We start from the raw sequence: 16367 nt of genomic DNA, 5'->3' as shown, positions 1-16367 counted from the left end.
CAAGGAACATTCCAGTATCCAGTATAGATCTTGCACCCAAGGACATATTGCATTTGTAGCTCCATTGAATAGAAATAAAAATGAGAAGTGGCACTTTAGTGGGCTGACAGCCAGCTCAAGAAAAACATGTAAAATCAGGCTCATGATTTTTTGTTTCCCCTTTTAAATGCAAAAGGCAGAGTTCCACAGAAAAAGGAAAAGTCAATTTATCCTGAGCATGGCGATAAAGATACCCAAGCAAAGGTTCCCTTCCCTACCCCAATACACCGTTGCACTAGCAGATTATTTCAGAATCACAAACTATATATGCTGATCTCCACCGATCCTCGTAGTAGCATCTCAAATACACCAGTGTCGACGCGAGCCCTATAGTCAGGTTCCGCACAAAGAAACACGCCTGGAAAACAGCTCAACATGAAGTTCCCTTCCTCCTGCTTGGAATCAGAAACATCAAATTCATACACCAAGGGCAACAGAGCAATTACTAAATATGTTGATTTTTCAATCTTGGGAACGTGCATTTTTTTTTAAGTACTCATGCCTCTGATGATTAGTGAGTTGTCTACAATAGGGGTTGACGATTATGACCCTAAGGACCTGGCAGAAAGTAGTTAAACCCTATTGTCACAGAAGCAAGGGGGTGTGCGTGGGGATGGGGGAGACAATGTGTCCGATTTCAGCACAAATTTCTAACCTAAATCCCGTCCCTCCTTCTGATAGATGCTGTTTTGATGGGGACTAGTTTTGCAAGCTCTTAACAGGTTAAGCACCCTGTTTCAGGGAAAAAAATCTAGAGACTCTAGCACTGGCACCTTGGACTTAATGCCTTTGATTTTCCATTATCCCACAAACCGATGGGCTCATCTCGGTGGGAGTAGGTGGTTGCAAGAATCAAAGGAGAAAAGACGCGCTGAAGCGTCACGTCGTTGTCACCCCAGGTACGGCGTTGCCGTGCTCCCGGCCGGCCAGGTGCACTCGCTCGGCGGCTTTCACTCCCACGGAGGACGGGCCACGCCGGGAAAGACAGACGAGAAGAGCCTGGGAGGAAGGCAAGAAGGTCACCCCCATCCCCAGGCCGGGCGGGAGCCGCAGAGCCTCACTTCCCGGGCACGTTCGGGCGGGGCGTTCCCAGGGCACCGGGCAGGGAGGCGACACTCCCCGGGCTCCGCTCCGCGCCCGCCGCCTCTCCGAAGTCGTCAGCCTTCCCGGCCTGGAGGCGCCGCGGGCCCCGGTCCCCGGACAGCCGGAGCCCGAGCGCCGCCTCCGGAGAGGTGAGGGCGGGGCGGGGAGGCGGGGATGGCGATGGGGGCGGGGAACCGCGCGCCCGGGGCCGCGGGCGGTCACCCAACCGCTGTCGCGGCCCCCGCGCCGAGGCCCCCGAGCCCCGGGAACGGCGTTTCCCGCGCACGGCGCGCGCGTAGGAGGGCGGCCGAAGCCTGGCCCCGGGCCGCGGCGGGAGGAGCGGGCGGAGGGGCCAGCCCCGAGCTCTGCGTGCCGAGCCTCGGCCCGGGAGGCCTCCGGGGCCCTCGCGGTAACTTCGGAAGCACCGGCACGGCGGGCGCGCGCTTCCACACGGCCACGCGCGTCCCGGCGCCCCGCTCCCCCGCGCGCGCTCCGTCTGTTTTTCCCGGTTGCTTTCGCTCTCACACTCTGAAATAGGTCAAGGGGTGGAATTTACACCAGGTACGGCCCCCGGCTCTGATGCAAAAGCGGCTCTCTCTCCCCGGCTCCGGGAGAGCCTTGCAACTAGTCGGTTCCCTAGAGCCTCCCGCCCCCATACCGTGCAGAGAGCGCCGGCGACCGTGGCGCGGACAATGGTCTGCAGAGGGGAGCGGCGGCGAGCCTCGCTCCCACCCTAGTTCTGCCGGCCCTGCGCCCGCCCTCCCCCAGCACACCCGGAGGAGGGGGCGCGACGGGTCGCTTCGCGCGCTCGGGTCCCCGCGCCCGGGGTCTGACCGCCTAGGTGAGTTCGTGCTCTTCCCCCGCCGTTCCGGGCGCCGAGAGTGACCTGTTTACCTTGAAAACTTAGACGTGACCGAAACGGGCGAGCCTGCCCTGCCGTAGAGGTTTGCGGGGTGTGCTTCAAACGTGAACACCGGCTAAATCAGAGCTCAAGAGCTGCAGGGGACATGTTTTGTGTCTTAAAGGTGAAAATGAATTCGTGTTTTCATGGATACACGCGTCTCTCTCCCTTTAGAAGCTACCACTTGCAAACTGCTTTTTAACTAGCAGGAGGAGGTGAACTAAGATAACTTAAAACCAGAAAGTTTATCAGAATATGTTTTAGGTGATCTGAAAGAACTTGCGGAAATAGTCAAAGCCGACAACAAAAATACAGTTTAAGAAGGAATTTCAAAACGAGATGGTAGGATTTGCATAATATTTGCCGTAGGTGTATCTCATGGTATTACCTGGGTTCTTCGTGGTGAATATCGTAAGCATACAAACGCTTTATGTAGAAAGAGGGTAAGGCTGTAAACATCTACCCGCAGCGCTTTACATCCGTTGGTATGCATGAATTTAAATGTGTATTGCACATTTCATGTGGGCAGAGAGCTAGAAAATATACCGTGTTGAGGTTTAGGTTTTTAGCAGTATTACAGGCAACGACTGACATTTAACTCCTTTCAGTGGTTACATGTAGGATCCGTCATGGGACCGATTAGCGTATGGAATCCTTGACATGACTGGCTCATGAATGGTTAATCTGGCCTGAAGTTTAGAGAAGGGACGACTGTAGGTTTTTCTGTCCTTGATGCCTGACGGAAAATGCAGTGTAAAGGACTCCAGTGCTGGTGAAGGATCTTTGGAGGAGCTCAAAGGGGAGGCTCATTTGAGAGGAATGAAGGTGACTCCCTGATGGCCACTGATGGCACGTACCTTCTTCTAAAGGAGACCCCCGACAAGCTGGAAAGCATCTCCTCACTAAGGAAACCGCTTTCTTAATGCATTTGGTCAGACTTGAGAAGGGAGCTCTCTATAGGCTCTTCTTTTAATTCAGAAGAAAGCCTGTCTCTAGAAAGGTTCGATTGCTGTAATGATGTTCTCTGGAAATAATTTGTCCGTGTGTGTGTGTGTGTGTGTGTGTGTGTGTGTGTGTGTGTTTTAATATATCCAAATCACCAAGGCAGTTCAAGGTTTTAATAAAATTTTACTTACCAGCAGGATGTGAAATTGATAATACTATGCATGGTTAATTCTGTTTCCAAGTGGGAGAGGCAGAGGTGCTTCCCCAGTAAATCTTAGGTCTCTGTTTATGTGGGTTTTCTAAAGCCAAATCTTACCGGGGATTAAGAGGACTCTAAAGAAGGTATTTATGCTTATGGTATTTCCGGCAGGTGGATACGTGAATATTTCTAGGCTATGTCATTGTAAATAATTCTTAGGCACCTTTAGAGAACTAGTATCCAAAATCCGAAACACATTTTGATGAAGACTCTATCACTGCTTCGAAGAAGGTGCAAAGCACCAGACCCGCTTGGCAATATACAGGACCTTAATGCTGAGAAAAACGTGCAGCTAAGTCTTTGTGTTTACTGTATGGTGATGCTCTGATGTGTATTTTAAATAGGAATTGAGTCAAACTGTCATTGTGATTTAGCTCTTGGTCTGAGGCATTGTTGAGATGAGGCTGTCAGCCCCGGTCTGGGCAATCTGACCTTTCCACTTACAGGTAAATGAGAAAGCGCTCTAAGACTGTCATGAAAGTATTAAGATGCTGGGGTTTTATTTAAGAACAGACCCGGGGCGCCCGGATGGCTCATTCGTTAAGCTGCCGACTCTTAGTTTCCGTTCAGGTCATGATCTCAGGGTTATGAGATCGAGCCCCAGGAAGGACTCCACACTCAGCAGGGAGTCTGCTTGAAGATTTCTTCCTCTGCCCCTCCCTGACTCGCAGTCTCTCTAGATCAATCAATCAATCTTAAAAAGAAATAAGAACAGACTGAGGGAATAAAAATGGAGCCCGATTCTGGTATAGTTTGGGCTCTGGAAGGTCTGGAAGCAGAGTGGTGCTAAGTGGCCAACTGAATGTCCTTCAGCTGTTGTGAGTTTCGTCTCTTGATGCCGTAAGAGCACACTATAGCATCGAGCCCCTAGCTGAGAGGTATCCGAAAGGAGTTGACATCGTTCACTTTGGGTACTTACTTCCCATCCAGGCAAACTTCTAACCCCTCAAGAGAAGGAATTTAGAGTCCACACTGGATCACCTGGAGTGAATCCCATCGCTGAACCATTTCCTCATCTGTGAAATGGCCATCATGAGCCTTCCCCACGTGGCTGTGAGAAGCCAATGGAATGATTTGTAAGGAATGCCGAGCATGTAGTCAGCACACTGTGAGCCGTCTTACAAGGAGAAAGTGTTGAGTTCAATGTCATCTCCTGGGGGCCGTGGAGGGGTTGCTGTGTAATTGCCCGGAGCACTGAATATTCAGGTAAATGGGTCATTCTCCTGTCCTGATACACTTAGCATGCTCTCCTAGTATACACTATAGTATAGGCTAGACTCCCAGGATTAGTGTCCCTTGGGAGCTAGAAGCTCACCCTGTCCAACGTGCATATCCTCCACCTTAGGCCTTTGGCTTCTCTGGGATTAAAGAAGTTACGGGTGGTAGTTTTTGGAAATAATGATGAGATATTAGGGGGAGAATGAGATAACCAAGTGAAATTCTAAAATAGAATTTAAACGTGTTTCTGTTTACGCCGTTAGTAGTTATGACCCTCCTCAAATGATGATAATTCCGAGATCCCCCAGGGGCAGTTATGCATTTTGGGGCATTGGACTTTGGGGATGGGGCAGCAATAACATTCCATCAGCTTTTCAGTTGTTCAGCATTGCCAGGGAACGTAAGGCACCACACTCAGCCTTCAGAAAGCAATAGCAAGAAACACAGTCCTAACTGCCCATGGAACACAGGTGTGCAGCTAATACATAGGTAAACCTGTAATTATACTTGTGCTCAGTGCAAGGCAGGAAAAATGTCAAGGGCAGAAACAGGGAATTCGACCTAGTATGGGAGGGATGTCAGGAATGCTTGCTTCAGGCAGTGATGTTGGGGTTGTTAAGGGAGATCCGTTCTTGGGGGAAGGAAAAGCCTTTAATGTGTAAGGAAGAGCCCCAGCAGAGATCCCCCACAGTAGGTACACTGTAGGGGGACTCTGTGCACTCAGGTACTATAGGGGGATTCTGCATGCTCAGGTACTGTAGGGAGACTCTGCACATCAGGTACTGTAGGGAGACTCTGCACATCAAGTACTATAGGGGGACTCTGCACATCAGGTACTATAGGGGGACTCTGCACATCAGGTACTGTAGGGAGACTCTGCACATCAGGTACTGTAGGGGGACTCTGTACATCAGGTACTGTAGGGGGACTCTGCACATCAGGTACTGTAGGGGGACCCTGCACGCTCAGGTACTATAGGGGCGGGCCGAGGAGAGCACAGGGATCTTTGAAGAAGGGGCAGTGTTGTCAGTGAAACTGGAACATAGGCCTCTGCTGTTGAGACTTTTTCTTTTCTATCAAGCATTACAGCCTCAATAGAACTCAAAATTGTTCTGTGTAAACATCTTACCTTAGACTTTGAGACTACTCTCTTGAATTATAAAAATGGTATTTACAATCATTTTTTTAAGCTGATCAGAACCTAAACCTAATTGACTAGTTTGTCAGCTCTTTGCATTACTAAGGCTGACTTTAAAACCATAGGGATTAATTTCCTTTTTCAAAATCTAATAGATTTGTTTCATATACATGCTTTACATATTTCCAGCCATCCTATATACATAGATACAAATTGATTTGTCCTGTATTTGTATACAGGAGAGCTGGACGTACACAAAATACATATATTGGTCCTGGGTGAATTTATAAATCTATTTGAGAGCTCTCAGGACTGATTTGCTTGCATTTTGCCAGTGGAAAGGCCTCCTGAGTCTGGATAGGAGAAGCCTGAGCCCCACTCTGAGAAGCTGTGATGTTGGCCTGCGGGCAGTGGTGGGGAGCAGCGTGTCTCCTTGGGGGATTGCTTTCCAGCACCATCCAGGCAAACCGTGTGAAGAATCTGGTGTCTGAGTCTCTCCACCATATGCCTGGTTTTATTCACTCTTATTTCCTGTTCCCTTTTCCTTTCTTTTTCCTTCTTCTCTCCCCTCTTTGCCATTTTTCCTTTATGTTTTTTTTTTTCCCTCTCTCTCTTTACGGGCTCCCATGATGATTTCTCAGCCTTTATAATTATGCTCTGGCTTTAACTCAGGCCCTACAATGTTGGCCTCAGCTGGGTAGTTCTGGATCATGTAGCCCTTGACCCTCCTGTTCTTTATGGGTAACCACAGGTCTCAGATGGACACCAACTCTTCCTTCCTGCCGTTCTCCTCAGGCGGCAGACCTGCTGCCTCGTGCACTGAGTGCCCTCATCTCTCCCTTCTTCCCTGGATCCGGGAGGCTGCAGATAATGGAAACTATCTGAGCTACTGGAAGCAGAATGGGGGTTTCATATGGGAATTAGGTGCTCACAAGAAGGCTGGAAGAAAAGGTTGCCAGGGAAAGGGGAGAAGAGGATCCAGGCTGGGCTCTTAGGGTGACACCCAGACAACACAGCTGAACTGGGTCCCTCCCGGGGCTGGGGGCAGGGGATCTGCTGCCATCACTGCTGCCTTGTGGAGGCTGAGAATCAGGGCCACCTCTGGAGCTGCTGACCTTAAAGAACACAACGATCAGAGAAGCTGCTACAAAGTGCCACTCCACCCAGGAAGCAGGGAACTGAACACAGCCACCAACAACAAAACAAACTAGCAGACATATCTTTTTTATATACTCTATCCCTCCCTTCTCACCCAGCTTCTCTCCCCTGCGGAACCTGATCTGTGCCCAGAACCCCAACTGCAAGGAACTCTGGGAAATGTAGTTTCTACCTTCCCAGCCTCCCAGATCAAGGAACGCACCCTTGAAGGAGGCAGGAAAGAATGCGGAATGACACCCCATCACATCTTACATATATCTAAAACATATTTCATCAGAGCCTTAGCTAGCATATTTCATTCAAAGCAGGTGGATGATATATTGTAAGAATCCAAAAAGGATCTAGTTGCTAACCAATTTCCATTTCAAACAGATGGATATTATAGTCATTACAGTCGAAATTGCTGGAAAAAGCATCAAGCAAATAGATAACTAAAAATTACCAAGCTCCTGCCTCTGCATGTGGTTCTGTTTGAATGTGAAATAATTTTCCTTTGTTTGGGTGTAGTAATCAAAGCCAAATACCAGGAGAATTGATTTCTAAAAAAGTTCTCCCCACCAAAGTCCCAGATAGTCTACATTTAATAAATGGCAATATAAAGGAAGAATACAGTGTCTGGTAAGAGAATAGGTCCTGGCAGGCTGGCTCTTTCATTAGATGAATTATCTATGTATCTCTGTTTCTACCGAAATCTTTCTTAAACCTATAACTTGAATGGTGCTTTTTCCTTTCTTTCTTTTTTTTTTTTAAGGATAACAAAGATAGAAATGACCCATTAATTGAAGATTAAAATAAGAGTATTGACTCTAATCACTTATTTCATACGCTGGGGCATGTCAGGTTTTGTTCTTGCATTAAAGTAAATATGGCTGAATCTCCATAATTAAGTAATAAATTATCATTTATCGGCAGTCAGAAATTCCATTTGCGCATTTCGGAATGAATCTTGATTATTGAATGAAGTCATTTTGTATTTGCCTCTGATATTTTGAGCTCGAAAACGAGAGCAGAGTAGCCAAAACAAATGGAGTAACCCAGTGAGTTTGTCAGTCATGACATGTATCTATTTTTAATTGATTTTTATGTCTCACAAGGCAACACTCCATTCAGAAATCTTCTCTGGTAGATGATGAAAGCATTCAAGAGCAGATTTACAAATGCTGCCTGGGGGAAACCATGGTATAATATGAAAGTGTTCTTCCAAGTCAAGTGGTGACTCCCTGAGTTTAGCCACTACACTCCAAGCCACTAAAACTAAACATAGTGCTTTTGCTCTGTAAATACAGCTTCAAGACAAATCCACTGTCTTCCGTCCTGAGCCCGCTCCTAAGCCCCACTTACCATGTGTTCTCAGGAGGGAACTGTTTGAATCTAATATTACACTAGTACTAGATTAATTGTAAAGGAAAGTAAGTAGCATTAATCTATGTTACAGTAACACATTAGGGTCTCTGATTCCCCCTCCCCACAGTTTTTCTTTTTCATTCGTATTTGAGTAAACAGTCAAGAGAAAAACCCAGATTTCCCTCCCACTGGGTTATGGGGGCATGGCTTCTCATCCTCAGCTGTATGGAGCTTAGTTGCAGATTACGTTGTAGGTCACACCTCCTTTTAAGGATTGAAAATCAAAATGTTTTGATTTTCCAAGTGTATTATAAAGTCAAAGAACATCCAAATCTGAACTCACTCTCTGGTTAGATCATTGATAGGCTAAACTGAAGTGGGAGGTGAATAGAGAGAGCATGGTTTGGGGGTTTTTTAAAGCAAAATTTGAGGACCATCAAGCAAGACTAGGACTAGTATTTGAACATCATTAAATGATTGTTTAGTCACTGACTCAAGATGTGGATGTTAAGAATCTCTTTTGTACCAGGACTGGTGCTGGGTTCTAAAGATAGATGGCTCTGCCTTTGAGAGACTGATACTCAGAGAGAGCCAGCTATAAAGGGTTATAGTAGGTAAACTGGTACTCTTTTTTTTTTTTTAAGATTTTATTTATTTATTTGACAGAGAGAAATCACAAGAGAGGCAGGCAGAGAGAGAGGAAGGGAAGCAGGCTCTCCGCTGAGCAGAGAGCCCGATGCGGGACTCGATCCCAGGACCCTGAGATCATGACCTGAGCCGAAGGCAGCGGCTTAATCCACTGAGCCACCCAGGCGCCCCTAAACTGGTACTCTTATTGTCAGTATGGAGAATAGTGGTTTTCTCAAAGAAAACCTTTCTCATGGTAAGGTGAAAGACAGAGTTAATTGAAACCTAGACATATTTCTGATTTCAAAGAATATTTACTGATATTTTTGACAACAGTAAGACAATAAAAAGGCAGCCAAGAGAGGGAAAAAAATGTCAGCTGTCTCAGATGGGGTCTTTTATCTGCTCCTCTTAACCTACAAAAACCGAAGTGAGCTTGTCACAAGTTAGAGGGTTTTAGTGTTTAAAGAAATAAATGAGTTTATAAGAAAAGAGGACTGCTTTTGGTTCTTTAGTCAACATTCAGAAAGTAGTCTTTTATCTTTAAAATATGTTAAGGGGGGCACCTGGGTGGCTCAGTAGGTTAAATCCTCTGCCTTGGGCTCAGGTCATGATCCCAGGGTCCTACTCAGCAGGGATCCTGCTTCCCTTCCTCTCTCTCTGCCTGCCTCTCTGCCTACCTGTGATCTCTGTCTGTCAAATAAATAAATCTTTTAAAAAATAAAAATATATTAAGGTTGGTAGTATGGAAAGGGGCACCTCAATCCTATCAGGGACTTCCATCCTATGACTGCAAGAAATTGAATTCAATTCCAAAAATGGGCCTGGACGTAGATTTTCCCCCAGAGCCTCTTATGACAGCTCAGCCTGGCCACTATCTTGGTTTCAGCTTTGTCACATCCTGAGAAGGAAACTCAGCCGTATTGCTCCAAACTCTGGACCTACAGAACTGTGAGCTAATAAATGGGTGTCATTCTAAGTTTAAAAAAAAAAACACATCAGAACCGGTAACATTCTATAGGACATTGAATTTATAATTAGAGTACTTGAGAAAATGCAGGCGCATTCTGAATATTAAGACATCTGCAAATGAAAAGGTCAATGCAATGATTTATGCAATTATGAAACAGATCTAGAGTGACCAGATGACGTGTTGTTCAATCTGGGACACTTTTAAGAGTAAAAGGAGTACTATTAATGATTGCCCTGGGAAAAGAAGCAGAAATGGGGACCGAGGCCAGCAAACCAGGATTTATGGTCACCCAAGATTAAGATGCTGGTTGTATAACATTATTGCATTAACTGCAATATTGATTTCTTAAAAATTGTGGTAAGTATATACATAACATAAAAGATTTAAACCATTTGAAGTGTACAATTCAGTAGCATTAAGTATATGCATGCTGTTGTGCAACTACCATCATTCATCTCCAGAATTTTTATCATCTTGCCTTGCCGAGACTGTACCTATTAAACAGAAAGTCCCTGTTCACCTCTCCCCTTCGCTCCTGGCAACCACCATTCTACTTCCCGTCTCTGAATTTGCCTACCCTAGGTATGTTACATCTGTGGAGTAATAAACTCTCTGTCCTTTTGTGACTGGCTTATTTCACTTAGCATAATGTCCTCAGGTTTTATCCATGCTGTAGTTTAAATCAGAGTTTCCATTCTTTTTAATGATGAAAACTCTTCTACTGTATGTATTTCCACATTTTGTTTATCTACTCATTCATAGGTGGACACTGAGTAGCTTCCACCTTTGGCTCCTGTGAATAATACTGCTATGAACACGTGTGTGCAAATATCTCTGTGAGCCCTTTCTTGCTATTGATTTGGGCATATACCCACCATATGAGTTTTTAAGTGGAGAAATTAAAAATGGAGGGAAAAAGAACATTCTATGCAGGATCTTTCTGGTCGTACTTTTTCAGTCTGGTACTCTGTCAGACCAGAGTCCAGCGATGCCTCTACAGAATTCATCAGAAAAATCCATTGTTATAGATGACCTGCTGAAAAAGACACCCAGGGGTTCAAATTCCATCTGCACACAAGAAAGGAAGCTAGTATTTCTGTCTTCTGCTAACATGATGCATTGATCACGGATGTTTCTAAGTGAAAAGGGCTGGCATTTAGAATGTCAGAATAATGTCAGAATCTGAGTCAAGTGAATGGCCTTCAGCAGCATAAGGAACCAGAAAATGAACAGCATGAGACTGACAACAGGAGGCTCCATGTGACCTAGAACATCTTTGTAACACAGGGGACCATGAACTTCCTGGAAACAGGCCACAGAACCAACTGCCATCTGTTGATTTAAAAGCTGAGATGAAAGGAGACAGGCTACAGGGGAATGTGGCCTTCCAGATCCTGAGAAAAATGTTCTTTTTTTGGCCGTAGAAGTAGATAGGAGAAAGTCAATGTCAAGAACATTGGTCCCTCTGATCTCGACTTAGATAATCCCTTCATGGAAATGGCAGCATCAAAATATAACTCTCCATCTTAAATTTTAAGCATTTTCATTTCCACCAGGGATTTATAGACCTGGAAAGTAATGTTGACGTGTCTGGAACAAACAAAGAATTGCCACATGTCCCTCCCGAAGTCTCTTTGGCAGATGTCAGCCTTCTCTGCAGTCAATAAAGAAACTAGTTCATCGGTAACTGCAGCCTTGGGGGAACTTGATAAACCTTTGGTCATCGGTAAGAGCCAAGCTTCAGAAAATACATCTGCAGAGGTTAATCTGCCAATCAGAAACGGTAGCCGAGAGCCCAACAGGTATTAAGGAGCTTTGAGAAAAATGGACCCAAAGTAAACATCTTACAGCTTTCCAGAATGAACAGTTCCCAGGAGTCTGTTCTCACTAGATCATGCCTGTATCAGTGGGGGCTGAAATACTACCAGGCAAGTCCACATGAAAACCTGCACACAAATGTTTATGATCTAAACACCCCCAAATTGCAAATAACCAACGTGTCCTTCAGTTGATGAATAGACAATCTGTGGTATAGTCATGCAATAAAATGATATTCAACGATGAAAATACCTATGAAGCCATGAAAAGACATGAAGGAACCTTAAATAAATATTGCTCAGAAAAAGAAACCAGTCTGAAAAGACTAAATGCTGTATTTTCTGTAATTCTGCAATTCTGAATATAGGACATTCTGGAAAGAGTAGTATATGAATCAGGATCGAGATAGTAAAGAGGCCAGTGATTGCCAGGGGTTTTTAGTGGGGGGGAATAGAAGATCAATAATGGAGGATAGGGGACTTTCAGGGCAGTGAAACTATTCCGGACGATACTGTCATTACGGAGACGAGACATCTTGTATTTGACAAAACCCATGGAACAGTTCAATACGAAGAGTGAACCCTAATATAACTATGGACTTTTGTTCAAAATCATTTATCAATATTAGTTCATCAGTTTTAGCCAATGTTCCACAGCAATGCAAAATGTTAGTTAAAAACTGCATAATACATGTCTTAAAAAATAAAGACACACTTCACTTGGTGCTAGTGCAGAAGATGTAGCAAATGTTACCTGCGGGGGTCCGGGTAGTGGCATGTCGAGGGCAGGGTGAGCTTGGCTTCGAGTCAATGAAGGGAACAAACGAGAGCGGTTCTGTCATCGATTCCCAGCTGAAACATCTACTGGCTACACTGTCCCAGACTGTTCAACCAAACTCTTACCAGCTGGCCTCTGAGCAAACTGCTTCCTTCCCATATCAGTTTAAGACTTGGGTCTGGGCCCCCGGAATCCACTGACACATCTGAAACCAGAGAAGACGGGGGTCCTGAAGAGACCCAGCCATTCCCCAGGTCCCGCCCACGGACTGCCATCAATTCCCCCCCACGCTGCAGACCCCGCTGAGATTCTCCGTGCTGGCCCTCCTCTGCAGGAAGCTCTTTCTTTTTTTTTTTTTTTAAGATTTTATTTATTTGACAGAGGTCACAAGTAGGGAGAGAGGCAGGCAGAGAGAGAGAAAGAGGAGGAAGCAGGCTCCCTGCCAAGCAGAGAGCCCGATGCGGGGCTCGATCCCAGGACCCTAGGATCATGACCTGAGGGAAAGGCAGAGGCTTTAACCCACTGAGCCACCCGGCGCCCCGCGGGAAGCTCTTGAGCCCTTGTGGCAAGTGAAGGGAAATGCAGACCTAGCTCTTCCTGTTTTTCTAGCAAGGAATGGGGTCATTCCTACAGAGCTCTGGCAGAGTGGGCTAGCCCATACACCTTGAAAAAGCTATACAGATACACACGCACACCCAGATGTGTCCATATATGTAGAAACCTGCAAGCAGCATATCGAGCTGGGTATTTTTTAGGTTTTTGTGATTTATTTTTCTCCAAAGTAATTTGTGATCTTTTGTCTGATAATCTGCCCTACTTGTGAAAATTTGAGCCTTTTGAAATATATGAGCAGTATGTGCATCCAGAAGCTTTTAATTCTCATTGAGATGATATATTCTGGCATAAAAGTGATGGTTTTGTGTGTAGCATACCACCTTACAATGATCGTGAATCTTCAAAAAGCGGAAACTACTAGAAACCCCACCGCGTGTGCAGCTGAAAGCAGATGAGCCGAACGCTGGCTCTCTGTGCTGTGGGCAGGGTGTGCCCTGTTGACTCACGGTCAGCTGGTAAACTTGAAACCACACAGTTTGGTGTTTTGAAGGAGTCCCGGTGCTCTGGGTGTTAGGATTCATGCAGGGAAACAGGACATCAGAGAATAATTGGTCAGTAAAACAGTGGAGGAAAAACAATGCTCTTTTGACATGGAAATGTTTATTGCCGGTAGACAATAATCACTAAAGCATTTCTACAGGTTATTGGATCCTCTGTGCAACAGCTGCTTCAGTCAAAGCCGCGACCAAGTCACTCCCATTTTCCTGGATCCATTTAAACTAGACCACAGTGGGTTTGCTGGGTCTCTGGGCTGATAGGATCGGTACGTGCGGATTCCTGTCCATAGTCCTTGAGAAGGTTATACAGTTTCCTGTTCTTTACCAGTTGGCTCTCAGGTGTTTATAAGCGACACCAGTGGCATCAGTTTGCACCTGCTGTGACACAGAACTCTTTCCGCACACAGCTGCCACTGGCCCCACCGCAGCACCATGCTGTTCCCTCTGGCCCTCAGGCCCTGCGCCCACCGCCTGTCTGCCTTGCTCAGTATCCGGGGGGTCCTTCACTTGACATTAGCTGGGCGGGGCTTCCTGCTTGCCGGATGACCAATGGCTTCAGAAAGAGTACACTGTGGTCCCTGTCAGTCCCCAGAGTGCCAGTAGAATGACCAGCCTGTGCAGTTTCACCAGAGTTTTCCTCAAAACCGTGGTGTTGCTATAAAACCCAGTGTTGGAAGCCCACAGCAGGAAAACCGGAGGACTGTGGGGGTGGAGGGGTGTTCTAGAGCAGACAGGCTGCAGGGAGCTGAGAGAGGGATGAAGGACAAGGAAGTAAGTAAGGCTTGTGGACGCCTCTTAGGAAGGAGGAAAAGGGGGAATCTAAAGATTGTGGGCAGTTGGGGGGGGGGGCACTGAGAATGGCTGTCCTGGTGTGTGGTTTTCTACTCCTGTATCAGGAGAGAGGAGGTCATTGGGGGAGAGGCTGCAGGTGGAGAGAAAGGGTTGGCCAGGGGCCAGGAAAGATGAGATTAACAGAGAGATGCCTCCTTTGAGAGGCATCTGACAGTCAGGGAGGGGAAGGGATGTGGGAGACCTGGGGGTGGCAAGGAGGGAAACTGAAGGAATTTGCATTTTCTTAGAGAAGGAGGAGCAGAGTTAGCCGGATAAGGCACTGTTTTGTCAACTTCTCAGGCTTTCTGGGGAAACTGAATTAGGATCTCAATGCAAATGATACAACCTTAAGCTTTGGTTTTATATCTTTTTGTCCATTTTTGGCTCTCGTTTTCTCACGCATGAGCTCTGCAGCATCTCATTTTCTAACCGTTGAGGAGGCCATAAAAGAGAGATCGGCTGACTGAAGCAGACTATTGGCCTTTCTGAGGAAAAAGCTGTGTTAAAAAACTTAAGTCGTTATTGTCATCCTCCTGATTTGTGTTCTTGAAAACCTTTTTCTAAAATACCCTATTTCAACTTCGCTTTTTTAACATTTCATCTTTTAATGACACGGAAACTGGGGCGCGGCTTACAGTTGAGGGCGTCTTATCCACTTTCTTGGCACAATAATTATGCGTGTTACAAAAATAGATGGTGTCTTAGGATGGGCCACCCGGACAGAAGAGCACAGACTCAGTGCCTTAAACAGTGGATATTTATTTTCTCACAGTTCTGGAGGCCGGAAGTCCCAGAGGAAGGTGCCAGCCAATCTGGTTTCTGGGAAGAGCTGTCTCCCTGGCTTGCAGATGGCCAACAGATGGCCACCTTCTTGCTGGGTCCTCTCATGACCTTTCGTTTGTGTGCACATGGACAGAGAGCACCCCCCCCCCCCCCCCCCGCCCCGTGTCCTTGCTTGCATTCATTCTTTTCAGTAGGCTCCACAGCCAGCGTGGGTTTTATATCTCATTAAACTCACGATCCTAAGGTTAAGAGATACATGCTCTACTGAGCACGCCAGGTGCCTCTCTGGGGGTCTTGTCTTCCAAGAACATTCTAAGGACCCCACCCTTATGACTTCATTTGACCTTGGTTACCTCCTCAGAAGCCCCGGCTACAAAGACAGCTGCATTGTGAGTTAGAGCTTCAACATATGAATTTTGGGGAGACACAAACATGAAGACGGCAACCTAGATTCCATTAGGGACTAGATGGCCGTCACCAAGAAATATCTCCCTCAGCCATGGAGCTTCAGGTTAAATCTTTGGTCTTATTTATTTTTAGTTTTTAACTTGGAATCAGACCTCTTATATTTATTTTTTTTAAAGATTTTATTTATTTATTTGAGAGACAGAGAGCACAAGCAGGCAGAGAGGCAGGCAGAGAGAGAGGAGGAAGCAGGCTCCCTGAGGTGCAGAGAGCCCGATGCAGGGCTCTATCCCAGGACCCTGAGATCATGACCTGAGCCAAAGGCAGAGGCTTTAACCCACTGAGCCACCCAGGCGCCCCTTATATTTATTTTTTTAAGGAGATTATGATACAACCCAGTGAAGGTTCAAGAATGGTATTTATCACTGGAAATTTGAAATAATAGGCTGTGCATCCTTACAGGCTTATCTCTGAAGAGAAACACATTTATAAAACGGGGTCTAGAAACAGAAAAAAAAATTAAACTTTCTGAAACAGTCTGGTTTATTCTGGGCACAGACTTAATAATTCCTGCTGCTAGAAGAAGTACAATTTACTGCCACAGCAAAGCTTAAAATGTCAAACATATTCTTACAAAATACAATGCAAGCTGCCTGCAAATTAGACCATTCTCTTAGCTGGCGCATTTCCTACGTCTCTGCAGCTTTCATAACTGTGGCACTTACTGAGAATGGAAGGCCTCCGTGTGATGCGAACACTCTCACCCTGGCAGTGCGTCAGTTGCCATCGGTATTAAGCAGGTAAGCGTTGCTACAGACCCTGGAAGGGATTAGGAGATCCAAGCTATTAGGACCTCGGGATAAAGGAGACAGAACTAGCACTGAAGGGAACACAGAGATGGTGTCAGGGAGCTCAGGTTACAAAGCAGAGGCTGCCAATCAGAAGGCCAGGAGCCA

General features: G+C 46.0%; 1 protein-coding gene across 6 annotated transcripts in view; it reads left to right on the top strand.

The window, feature by feature from the left end:
* The first annotated feature begins 1140 nt into the window (after nucleotides 1-1140).
* Nucleotides 1141-16367, top strand: part of TRMT9B (tRNA methyltransferase 9B (putative)) — a 65719-nt gene continuing 50492 nt past the window's right edge. For 3 of the 6 annotated variants that reach the window (XM_045997508.1, XM_045997509.1, XM_045997504.1), the window contains exon 1: nucleotides 1325-1963. The gene's annotated coding sequence lies outside the window, so the exon portion shown is untranslated. Of the gene's footprint in view, nucleotides 1272-1324; nucleotides 1964-2088; nucleotides 2148-16367 lie in introns of those variants that run through there. The other 3 variants (XM_045997505.1, XM_045997506.1, XM_045997507.1) reach the window with 3 other exon arrangements.

Source organism: Meles meles, chromosome 2 (assembly GCF_922984935.1).
Source record: "Meles meles chromosome 2, mMelMel3.1 paternal haplotype, whole genome shotgun sequence".
NCBI classification, from domain to species: domain Eukaryota; kingdom Metazoa; phylum Chordata; class Mammalia; order Carnivora; family Mustelidae; genus Meles; species Meles meles.
Note: the sequence above shows the minus strand (reverse complement) of the source record. Positions and strands in the feature narration are given on the sequence as shown.